Source organism: Rutidosis leptorrhynchoides, chromosome 3, assembly GCF_046630445.1.
Source record: "Rutidosis leptorrhynchoides isolate AG116_Rl617_1_P2 chromosome 3, CSIRO_AGI_Rlap_v1, whole genome shotgun sequence".
NCBI lineage: Eukaryota > Viridiplantae > Streptophyta > Magnoliopsida > Asterales > Asteraceae > Rutidosis > Rutidosis leptorrhynchoides.
In genome coordinates, this window is record NC_092335.1 from 443791072 (window position 1) to 443805016 (window position 13945).

At 33.3% G+C, this 13945-nt stretch overlaps 1 non-coding gene across 1 annotated transcript; it reads left to right on the forward strand.

Moving 5' to 3' along the window:
* Positions 1-609: 609 nt before the first annotated feature.
* On the forward strand, positions 610-716 carry LOC139903087 (small nucleolar RNA R71). The gene has a single exon (XR_011777933.1). It is a non-coding gene; the product is annotated as a small nucleolar RNA R71 (small nucleolar RNA).
* The last annotated feature ends 13229 nt before the right edge of the window (positions 717-13945 follow it).

The window sequence follows — 13945 nt, forward strand, 5'->3', positions numbered from 1 at the left end:
AGCTTCGACATCATATCTTCTAAATTTGGCTTTTTATCATCGGTTTGTGGTGGTTTATTTGGAAAAATAGATCTTTGCTGATTGTAAGTATTGTTAGATACTTGTTGATTGCTAGGACCTTGTTGGTTGTTGTATGGAACATTTCGGTTATAATTCTGATTTTGATTGTAGTTTGGTCTTGGCGGTTGATAATTACTTTGTTAATTATTTCCAGGCCTTTGGTTCATATATGAAACATTCTCTCTTTGTTCCATTGTTTGTTCAATACTGAGACAATCTTTTGTCAAATGTGGTCCTCCACACTGCTCACAACTAATTCGTATTGCGTGAATATCTTTAGTCATCTTTTCCATTCGTCTCTCGAAAGCATCTAACTTTGCGGAAATGGAATCAAAGTCATGGCTAGAATCGGCTCTAGTCGCTTTAGATGAACGAAAAATATCTTTTTCTTGATGCCACTCATGTGAGTGGGATGTTGTGTTATCAATAATTTTGTGAGCTTCAGTTGCGGTTTTCTTCATAATGGAACCACCAGCTGCTGTTTCGATGTCTTTTCGTGTAGCAACGTCGCATCCTTGGTAGAATATTTGCACTATTTGATAAGTGTCTAAGCCATGTTGAGGACATCCTCTCAACAATTTTTCGAATCTTGTCTACGCCTCATATAATGTTTCATTTGGCTTTTGTGTGAACGTAACAATTTCTCCTTGAAGTCTCACGGCTTTAGATGCCGAAAAGAATCTTTTAAGAAATTTCTCAACTAAAACATCCCATGTATCAATCGCTCCTTTAGGTAACGATTCTAAACAATCTTTGGCTTCTCCCTTTAAAGTCCAGGGAAATAACATGAGATAGCTCTGTTCATCCTTAACTTCTCTGATTTTAAATAGAGTACAGATCGTATTAAAGGTTTGAAGATGTTCGTTTGGATCTTCTTTTGGCGTACCACTAAATTGGCATTGATTAGTTACCATGTGTAGGATTTGTCCCTTGATTTCATAATCTGGCCTATTAATGTCTGGTTGAGTAATGGCATGACCTTGGCCAGTGCGTGTAGCTCTCATTCGGTCTTCCATACTTAGAGGTTCCGGATTTTCCATGATTGAATTTGTTGAATCTGAAACACTAGAGGATTCTGATTTAATGGTTTCTTCCTCGACAATCTCTGGTAGAATGATTTGTGGTTGTTCCGGAGGAATGATTAGTGGTTCAGGATCTCTGAATTGTCCTTGAATATCCTCCGGGTTCTCAATTGTGAGATCGGGTTCAAAAAATGGATTATCGGATATTTGAATTGGAGTACTTGGTCGACTAGAAGATGATTCTAAAGAAAAATGAACGGCAACAATATTGGCTAGATGTCTTGATCGAGTTACAGGTGGTGAATGTATGAAAGGTGGTGAACGTTTTGCTCGGTGCATTCACAGAATATCCTATTGGTTATAAAGATAAAAATTATATAAGTTATCAAATTAATAGACTTTTCTGATTTTGCCCACGTTTCGAATAGCCAATAGATGCAGCAGGTAGCCAGGACCCTTTAAATCGGAAGCCCACAACTCGCCACTAACAAATCCAACTATTACTACGAACCAGAAAATTTTGGATGTCTATTAATTTAACCGCTTAAAATAATTTTTCGTCGAACTTTAAAGAAAATAAAGAAAATTCTATGTCCTAAAAACTAGAGCGTAGAAATGAAAAAGAAAAAGTGCGCGTCAAAAAACGTCGAAAAATAAAAATAAGAAAGAAAAACGTCGAAACTTAAAAGTCTAAAAACTAAAAATGAAAACTTGCGTCTAAAGGTATTAAAGCTTAAAAGGAATTCTATATCCAAAACGGCAATAACTTAATTAGGCACTAAAATATAAACGGCGTCGCAAAATTCTAAAGCGCCTAAATCTTAATCTAAAGAAAAAGCACTCAAGGAATTTTACGGCAAAGCCTAAAAATATAGAAATATAAAAATTCTACGGCAAAAACTATGCTTAAAACTATATAACGAACTAAATGATACAAATTATAAAAATATATATTATAAAAAGATAAAAATAAAATTTTATATAAGAATATTATTTTTATATTATTAGTTTATAAAAATATTAATTTATATAAGTAATAATAATAATTATACTTAATATTACAAATTATAATTAAAACTAGAAATATAAACCAATTAAATAAATAAAACCCTAATTAATAATAATAATTAAATTATAAACCCTAATTCAGCATTTATTACGTCCGATGATTGATCTGTCAGACTATCTCATGCGAATGCATGAGATTTAGCGTTCCGGGTCATGCGATCGCATGGCCTGCTGGTCCAGGTCAGTTTTGGGCTTTTAACAGGCATGACCCAATCTTTTCTACTTTTTTTATAGCGTTTCGCTTTCGCTTGATGGTCTCCGGCAGCGGCGCCAAAAATACTTGATGTGTGTGAGGTGTAGTACGAAATAGATTATATTTTACTACAAAATAATATTAAATACGATATAATTTTACACAAGTTATTTATTTATTTATAGAATGGGATATACTTAAACTTTGCTACAAAACTTATAGGCAGTGTACCTAATCGTAGAGTAGTGTAGTTTTTAGTAAGTCCGGTTCGTTTCACAGGGATACAACTAAGTTTAACGCTATAATTTTAAAAACTATATTTGTATATATATATATATATATATATATATATATATATATATATATATATATATATATATATATATATAAGTAGTATTATTATTATTATAAAAAGGGGGTTTTACCGTTTAATGACCGGTTTGTCGATTTAAAGACTTAAATCACAATTAAAACCTAATGTAAAATATTAAAAATAAATATAACTTAATTTAAAGCGTAAAGTAAATGACGATAAATAAAAGTGCAATAAAATAAAAGTACGATAATTAAAAGTGCAATAATTTAAAGTACGATAAATAAAATCACGATAAATAAAAGTGCGATGAGATATAAAATAAGAGAATTATGCTTATTTAAACTTCTGTAATCATGATGTTTGACATGTTGATTTTAATTTATTACCATGGGTTAATTGTCCTTTGTCCTGGATTATTCGATAAGTCCATCTGGTTTTGTCCATAATAGTCCATCGGTCATAATAATAAAGTACGAAAGTCTTCGCCAAATTAACCTTATACCCGAAGTCAAATATTTCAACTAATTGGGGACTTAAACTGTAACAAGGTCTTAATACTTTGTTTAATGAATACACCAGGTTATCGACTGCATGTAATCCAAGGTTTTAATACTTTGTTAACAATTATGCCAATTACCCTTGAATGTAATCCACCCCTGTTTTAATGAGTCCAGTGACTATTAATCCATCCCCGTGTCCGGTCAAATGAACAATTATCAGTATTTATAGATATCCCGCCCACCGTACCCAGTCAAGCGTATGTGGTTAAATATAAATACGTCAAATTATAAATCTCTATATTAAATCAACGAGATATCATTTAATTAATATAAAGCCCATTAATAGCCCATAGTCCAATTTCCACAAGTGTCGGTCTTTTGTCCAAACCCCAATTATGGTCCAAAGCCCAATAACCCCGTCTTTAATATTTAGTCTAACATCACGATTACTTCGGCTTAAATGAGCATAATAATAACTTAGCTACGAGACATTAATTTAAAAAGGTTGAACATAACTTACAATGAGTATTAATCGCGTAGTGTTACACGGACAGAATTTCGACTTACAAACTTAAAACATTCGCTACTATAACCTTATTATTATTAACTTAAATTAAAATTAAAATTAAAATATAAATATATTATGAGAGAGTGAGAGATATATGATGAAGGTGTGTATCATTAGGCCAGAAAACTTGCAATTTATAGAACCTGACCTGCCTTTTACTGCCATGCGATCGCATGGGTTTAAGGCACCCAGGCCATGCGATCTCATGGTCTCCTGATCCAGCTCACAATCACTTGTCTTCTTGTTTGCCGACGGTTTTTAATAATATAATATAATATATATAATTTTATATAATTATATATATATTATATTATATTCATGTGCATAGTTGACTTGTAATTTTAGCTCCGTTGACTTGCGCGTTGATGCTCGGTTTACGTCTTGGCGAATTTTTGAACGTCCTTTCGTACGCTTAGATTGTACTTTGCATTTCACGGTTCGTACTCTTGTAATTTTTAGACGTTTCTCATCAATAAATTGAACCACTTGGATTGTATCTTGTACATTTGAGCTTTTTGGTCATTTGCGTCTTCAAATCGTCGATTCTATCTTTTGTCTTCACTTTTATTATTTAAACGAATATCACTTGTAAATAGAACAATTGCAACTAAAAGCTTGTCTTTCTTGAAGCATAATGCAATGAAATATATGTTCATTTTTAGCATTATCAACTACTATGTTGACTAAAGGCCAATTGAAAACCAACCTAGATCAAGAACACAATCACTTGCAATTCTTAAGCTAGTTGTCTAGATCACCTAAGGTGTTGAAGAACACATTGATTCACTTCTCAAATCACTAAGAGAGCTACTCAACATATGTAATCAAAGTCAAGCCTAAAACAAACTCATAACAATGGATATTTAGCTAACTCAACAACACATGATCATGTAATTCATTCAAACAACATTATTCAATGGATTTTGGGGCAAACACTAGCATTAGAGATCCATAGATAAGCAAACACAAGATATTTAGCCAATCATGACTAAGATCAAACTAATAATAAGCATAGAAACATAAACAATCATCATCTTAAAGTTATTACAAGAAATAGATTCAAAATATGTAAAGTAAAGTGGAGATTACAACCCAAAATGTAAACAAGATGAAGATCTAAGCTAAAGAAAATGGATCTTGAGCTAGCTTCCTTCAATCCACCCTTAAACACCAATGGATGATGAAATTATGGTTTTGTATGTGAAATTCGGACCTAAGACAGCTGCTCTATAAAGATGCATATGAGAAATGACCTAATCTCGTCCCGTTTATAGTGCTGAAAATCTGGACTAAAACAGTGACATGAGCGCCGCTTTTGACTTAGGAGCGGCGCTTTTGGCTTTGATGAAGAGCGGCGCTTTTGATCAGGAACGCCGCTTTTGGCTCAAATCAGGGGCGACGCTTTTGTTGCAGGAGCGGCGCTTTTGGCTGAATAGGAGCGGCACTTCTTGCATTAGGAACGACGCTTTTGCTCACTGATGAAAAATGGAGCTAATATGTGCATAAGAATGTCGCTTTTACAGTTGGTGCGGCGCTTTTGCTCCACATGAGCGGATCTCTTAGTTGAGGAGCGGCGCTTTTTGAGCTGATTCTGCACTTTCCAATTCCTTAGCCAATTTTGCCCAAGATTTGGCCAATTTTACACCAAATCAAGTCCTTAGCCCTTAAATTACCATTTAGCTCAATAGCACACAAAATAGCCTCCAAGATCGTCAAAAATTGAACAAAGTGAGGAAGATATCGCGAGATAAAACATATATAAATGGAGCGATATCAATGGTTATGTGTATTAAATATTTAGGGTTGTTATTTGAAATACAATTGATACGATATAATCCAAACGTTGGCCAAATATTAATTTTCAGTTGACACATCTAATTAAATAAAGTGTATACTAATCAAGTAATATACTTTAGAAAATTATTAATGTGACATGAATTAATTAATTAAATATTATATTATTCATAATATTTTAGTTAATAAATTGTAATAAAACTATTTTGTGTCACTTATATAAAATATGAAACCTATAATATAAATATATATTAAAATAATAAAAATTATTTGAGTAAATAAAAAAAACCGAAATTTTTTATAATAATTATTAATTTTTGGTAATTTAAAAATAAAGAAAAACAAATTAATTAAAATATGAAATCAATCTAGAAACTTCTTTATATATATATATATATATATATATATATATATATATATATATATATCGGTCTAATATTTTGAATAGGATAATTATTCTTTTTAAATTTTGTAAAATGAACTTAAATAAAAAAAATGACTAATTTTTTTTTTCTTAAACAAGATAAAACCAAAACATTATTAACTCATTCATTTTTTTTTAAAATCGACATTATCTTCTTTATTTTATTTTTTTATTTGATAAATCCCAACTCTTTTTCAATTATAAATACTTCAACACTTTTTCATAAAATTTTGTTAAAAAAACTTGGAAAATTCTCTCAACTTAAAAAAAAGTTTTTGAGGTAATTTTCTTTCTATTTCTTTTCTTCTTTTGTTTTTTTTATTTGGCTTTTTCTTTGTAATTATTAGCCAATTACATTTTATTTTATTTATTGTTTTTAAAATTGAAACTAATACATATAAATCATATTAATGCTTGATAACTAGTGTTAAGTACCAAGTTACATATAAAAATTATTTTCATAATTTTTATGGTCAAATTTATTATTATTAATAAATTACAAGCAAAATTAATGTATATATACATATTCGGTACATATAAAATATATAATAAATCGAAATTGAATTTTATAATTATTTATAAACTGATAAAAATTCGTAATAATATAGATCTAATGTGTTAATATATTTTATTAATTTATTAGATCAATCAAATAATTATTATTACTTATTTATGTATCGAATAGTGTATATATATGTAGAAAATCAAAATAAATTGTTATAGATAAGTAAAAACTGTAAAAAATAATTTTTACAAATTAAATTAATCATATATAAGTTATGCAAGTCAAAATTTTAATTTATATATTATTCTACATATTTATTCTCTATTTATTTGTATTCGAAAACTGTTTAATACTCTAATAAATCTATAAAATTTGAATAAAATTATTTTTAACAGATAAATATGATCAAAATATGTATTATTATATTTTTTGTGGTATTACATATTTTTAATTAATTTTGTGATCAATAGAATAATTATTATTTATTTATTATCTATTCAGTTAATATATATATATATATATATATATATATATATATATATATATATATATATATATATATATATATATATATATATATATATAAATTATTAGAAATACTTAAAAATAGGAAAAATAATTTTTACAAATTTCTATTAACCTATAATAAATATTAGAATCAAAAATATAATTTACTTGTTATTTTGTATATTTATTCTTTATTTAATAATCGAAACAGTTATATATTTATATATATATATATATATATATATATATATATATCAAATTTAATTATTAAAAATAATCAAATTCATAATATATCACGAATAAAATACCTAAACATGTTCTAGAACCTATTTACAGAATTATATAAATATTTGGTATATTTAATGTATTTATTTAACTTATTATACGATATATATGTTAAGTAAGATATAATTTGAAAATTAAATATAATAAGAGGATAAAACTATATATAAAATTTTTATATGATTTTTATATTTATCTAGATCTGTAAAAAATAAAAATTATTATTTTACAAATAATTTCGAATTTTATCTAGATTTAAAGTAGTTATGGATAAAATTGAAATATATAATAATATAATTACATAAATAAATGAAGGAACATGATAATTATATTTAATACATATTATATACTGATATTATGTCATTATAACTTAAATTATAATTAATTGCTATTTATTTATTATTTTTTGGATTAATGGTTTATATATATGATATATATAATTAGAATGTATGAATAATAAAATATATATTATATAACAATATCCAATATAATTACTAAGTATAAAATTTATTACTAATAATACTTGAACTTTAATGTTGATAAATAACTTTACTATAGTAATTAAGCATATAATAAAACTAAGAATACCTTTGTTATACTAATAACTTTAATTAGATTAATACTAAAAAATACATTATTAATTATAACTATATTAAAACTTGTATAATATATTATATGTACTTATTGTATAAGTAATCTATTTAAGTGTTGTATTCTTATACACATGCAACTAGTGAAAACTATAATCATAACGATAAACGTATGACTTATACGAACTTCACCGTTACTTACGATCATGTGGATGATGTCTCAGAGGCTTATGGGAATAAGGTTCTGGATTAAATGAAAGGTTGTAGACAAAGTCTAGCCGAAAGTTCCTGACCCCGCATCTGGTCATCTCTTGAGTTACTTGATAGCACTGAGGTTCGGGCAAGGTTGTACAACATCTAAACTTGATTATAGTGGACACAAACTTGATTGACAACTTAATAACTCATAAGATTCTTATGAACTCTTACTTTTCAGATTGAACAAACTAATGACCAAACTTATATCTCTAGGTTGAGATCCCGGTCGTTTACTCTCATTCATTCTTCTTTCATGGAATAACTTCACTTGCTGTTAAGGTGAACTTCATAGCCCCATTTTTTTTTACTATTTCATAATTGTTTTACAATTTTTGGGGTGAGATACATGCTTGTTTTAAATTGTTTTACGCTTTAGACACAAGTACTCAAACTATAATTGTGCTACCATGCTATGTTTCATGCTAAATGTAACGACCCTGGTTTTTCCAACGTTATTTATTAATAATTATTATTATTAATACGCTTGATTAAACGAATGTATGTTATTACATTTGCATGTTGCTTTGATTGCCCGTACTTGAACTTTAAATGCCCGAAACGTCTTTGTGACACCCGGAACTTGCACGAATAATATTTTCAAGTATTATTTACATTCATGATTAATTTTATTAATCATTTTAATTAACTAAAGCAATTAGTTAGTTACTTGGGCTTAACTTGGACTTTTAGTGGATTAATTGTTAAACTACTTGCAACTTGGGCTTTATTAGTTAATGGACTAGTGTAAGCCCACCCTACTTCTATTTATGAGTTAACTAGCCCACATGACCCTTGTAAGTGTTAGTTGGAAGGTTAACTAGTTAGTTAGTTGTATGGAATCTTGTTACTTGCACCCTTCCCATGTAAACCCTTCTATTATCCAACTTTTGTGACTTTAACATGCATGTAACCATAAAACAAATCTCTCCCTCTTTTGTTGCTGCAGAATGCCGAATCCATAGAGCCATATTAGGGTGTTTTGTTTTTCAAATCTCATTACTTCATTCTCTAGATTACTCTCTCAAAACACACACACACATTACTTGCAATTTTCTTCTCTCTTTTTCTCTCAAGTTCTTCTTTCTTTCTTGTAAGTAACAACTTCTTTTCTTCTTTTCTTTGTTGGTAAAAACTGAATTTAAACATCACATAGTCATCATCAATCTTGTTGTTAAAACTTTTGTTACTTGTTCTTGTTTAAAGTTAATTACTTGTAAGTTACTAAGTTGTTTACTTACTTACTTTCATGTTACAAGATCAAACTTCTTAGTTTTGATTCTTCATTTATATCTTGTATTTAACAAGAACATCAAGAACATAATCTCTCTAGTTATGTTCTACATATTTTGTTTCAAAGATTTAAAGTTTATAATCTTTATGATTGTTACTTGTGTTCTTGTTTGTTGTATGTTACTAGAATACCACCTTCATGGTTGGTTTAGGTTTATCATTCATTTACTTTATTTCTTATTGATTAGTTGCTTACTACACATTTGAACAAGGACATGAAACCAACAAGAGCTTACACTTTGGTGCAAGTATCATGGATCCAACACTTGGTTGTGATCTTTCTTAGTGTTCATGAACTTGTTCATAAACTTACATGGAACCTTGGTTCATCAAACACTTACAACACTTGCACTTGAGTTATGATGGACAAACCTTGGTCAAAATGATGTTAACACATCAACGAGTTGTACACTTGAAGCTATACGCATCAAGGATGAGAACCATGATGAGCATCAAGCACCAAGACACCGGAACTCACCTAAAACCCACTGTTTCTGTCCAAAAGTTTCTGACCTACTGCTTCTGGAACAGACCAACAGACCTGGGCTGTTCTAACCTTGATTTTTAGATAGAACTTTTCGAGTAGATAACTTTTCATATAGGACTCGTCTTAATCCGAGTTACGGTTTAGGATTTATGGCCCTCCGATCGTTACCATGTCCTTTAACGTTGTGCAGAAATTTCTGACCTACTCGCACTTAGACCGTCACCACGGTCAAACCAAGACGAGTTTGCTTCTGTAAATTTTACCACACTTAAGGGACTCATAGACGGAGCCATGACCACTGGTCTCACCTTAATTCAGTAAGGGTAGAGGCCGTGGTGACTGACCGAAGTCAGCCTTTGTTTTAAACGACTTTCATAAACGAGTCTTACTTGTTACCTTTTGTTTAATGATGATTGATGATGACCCTTATGACCTTAATTACGTACTTGTAAACCTTTTGAGACGACTTATTGACTTAGTGCTATTTGACTTAGGTTGAGGACGTTTGGACCGTTACTTGCACACCACTTTCCGACTACTACCTTACCATTACTACTAATCATTGTGAGTTATAGCATTCCCTTTTTACTTTAACTTGTTTTGGGAACTGAGAATACATGCGGATTTTATGTTTTACATACTAGGCACGAGTACTTAAACTTTATATATGTGTGGGTTATATAACGGCAGAAACATTCCCTTTAGCTCGGTAACGTTTAATCATTGGTTTTTGAACCGTGAACGCGAATCTTAGATATGGATCCATAGGGTTTGACATCCCCACTCGGGCTAGTAGCGCTAGCATTTAACGAGTGTTTAATACTTCGAGGTTATACGCACTTGCCAAGTGCACTTTAAGGGGGTACATTAAACGTTAAGTTAGTTACCGGGTGCCCACGGTTAAGCATATACTTTTACATACTTTTGAAACGCTCGTTGTAGCACTGAAATCTCGTGGCCTACTTACGTTACTGTTATACTTAAACTATAGCTCACCAACCTTTGTGTTGACCTTTTTAAGCATGTATTTTCTCAGGTGCTTGAAGTCGCTTCCGCTATCTTACTAGTCGTGCTGTAGAACCCGCTGCCTAGAGTTGTTATCGCATGACTACTTATGTTGCATTCAAACTTTTTACTTATGAACTTATGTTATGTAACGACCATTATGGTCACGTACACTTATTTAATGCTTCTACTTAGCGAAGCATACTTTTGATTTGTAAAACAATTGACGTATGTTATGACGTCACTTTTATTTATGAATGTAAACTCTGTTTTGAAAACGCATATAGTACTTAACCTTGTAATGATCCTGTTGTTGATGGTCCGTACATGATGATTTAGTACGGGGCGTCACATTTGGTATCAGAGCATTGGTTGTAGGGAATTAGGATGCATTAGTGAGTCTAAGACCGACCCGAGTAGGATTCACTAATAGGGCTAATCTACAACTTGTTAGTTTACTTGTTTCCGCTGAACTTACTGCATGCTGCTGCTTACTGTTACTGCTATATGCCGTATGCTACTACATGATTTCACTACTGCATGCTATTACTTGCTTTCGATTGCATGCTAGTTTCGTACGATTACTGATATTGCCATGCTACTTATTGTTATACATGATTTAAACTGTTGGCCTATTATTTGCTTGCTTTATGACATACTGACATGGAAAATTTATTTTTCCTTGTTCAGATGTCGGACGTTCCACCTACTGACATCCCGAGCGGCTCAGGCCCCGTTGTTCCACCCACTGCTGCACCTGTTGCTGCTGCTGCTGCTGCCGACATTCCGGCCCCGACACCCACTGGCGACCCCGGCGCCTCTAGTTCTGGAGCTAGCTCTAGTGTGCCTATCCAGGCGTCTTCTTCCAGACCCCTGAGGCAACTGGCTCGCATTGGTGGCATAGATATCCCCGCGGAGTTCGGGGAAGGACCCTTCCGTAATCACTTTCGCACACCTTGCCGACGCACTGCCGACGGCCGCTTAGCCGTGATTACGCCAGGCCGACACCGACAGATGTTGGCCGCTTTCGGATATGTTGAGCCACCCGCGCCACCACCGCATGATTCAGACGACGGTTCTTCCACCGATGCTTCTTCAGACGACACCTCATCTGACGACTCCAGTGATGAGGAGGATCCCGCTGACCGACCGATTCAGGCACCTTCTACCCCGCCGAAGAAGCGGTATCGCTTCGCTGGCATAATTCCTGGTCGTACTGTCACTGACGCTTATGGTCGGCGTCGTAGGATCACTGCACGTAAACGGCTGGTGCCGTACCCCGCCGACCCACTGATATTACCGTCTCCACCCAGAGCCAGACCATCCACTTCAGCACCACCGGCTCCACCTGCACCGCCAGCACCACCTGCCCCATCACCTTCCTCTAATGAGGAAATGAGGCGGGAGATTGAGATTCTCCAGACTCGAGTTACTGAGCTCGAGGAGCAGATGACTCATGTTTTGGACATCTTGTACCCACCATCGCCGTAGGACTTTGTACTAGATTCTGTATTGTAATCTCTTTTGTAATTTCATATTTCACTTATGTAATGTACGAACTTATTGTAATGTATGAACTTATTATCATTAATGAATGGAATTTGTGTTGTTACTTTGTGCGCAAGTGTTCTATTTACGTTATCATATCATGGTTTTGTGGTACTTATATATGCTTGCATTACTTAATCAACATGTGTTGTGCTGTTTTCATGTTGGTTGTTATATACTATATTATTATTATTTGCATAATGGATTTTGACTTGAGTCAAAATGTTTGTATAGAACATCATGGCCAACGGGAGATCTATCCCCACCGCGGCACAAATCGAGGAGATGATTAACGAGCGAGTCGCTGCTGCACTAGCTGAAAGACAACCCCAAGTTCCACCACCACCGCCTGTCAATCCACCTGTCGTCCGAGATGGGTGTACTTACAAGGAATTTCAAAACTGCAAGCCACACTACTTCAGTGGCACTGAGGGACCCGTCGGTCTCACCAGATGGTTCGAAAAGTTGGAATCGGTATTCAGGGTTAGCAATTGTTCTGAGGCTAACAAAACGAAATTTGCATCTTGCACGCTGTCTGATGGCGCGCTCACATGGTGGAATACCATGGCCCAAGCGAAAGGAATTGATGAGGCGTATGCTACGCCTTGGGAAGAATTTAAATGTGCTATGATCGAGGAATACTGTCCGAGAACCGAGATTCAAAAGATGGAAATCGAATTTATGCAATTGAAGACCGTAGGGAACGACCTTAACAGCTACAACCGTAGGTTTTTGGAATTGGCTCTTATGTGTCCAACCATGGTCACCCCCGAATTTAAGCGTTTGGAGAAATACTTCTCGGGACTTCCTAAGTCCATCAAGGGTAATGTTACCTCATCCAAGCCACCAAGCGTTCCCGAAGCAATGCGCATGGCGCATACTCTCTTGAATCAAATCATCCTGGACGAGCCGGAGAAGGCTAAGTTTGAAACTGTTAGTGGTGAAAAGAGGAAATGGGACAACAACCACAACAACAACAGGGGTAGGAACTATGATCAAAACCCGGCAAAACGACATGAAGGGTTCAGGCAAAACAACAACATGCACAACAACAACACCAACCCCAACAACAACAACCGCACCAATCCGAACTACAAAGGAACCTTACCACAATGCAATAGGTGCTACAAGCACCACACTGGGTATTGCAATGTTATCTGTGAGAAGTGCCAACGATCTGGACATGTTGGCAAGGATTGCAAGGTTACCACTTTGAATGTGAAGCCAAACCACAACAACAATGGGCCTAAGAAGTGTTATGAATGTGGAAAGACGGGCCATTTCAGAAACGAGTGTCCTAACAAGCGTAAGGATGGCGGACCACCACGTGCTAGAGCCTTCAATGTTAATGCAAGAGACGCTCGCGACAACCCCGACTTGGTGACAGGTATATTCAAGATCAACAATCTTTTAGCTTCTGTCCTATTTGATACTGGTGCCGATAGGAGCTATGTGTGTAGACATTTTTGTGATAAGTTAGATTGGTCGTTAGTTCCTTTGAAGGAAAGTATGCTTGTCGAGGTCGCCA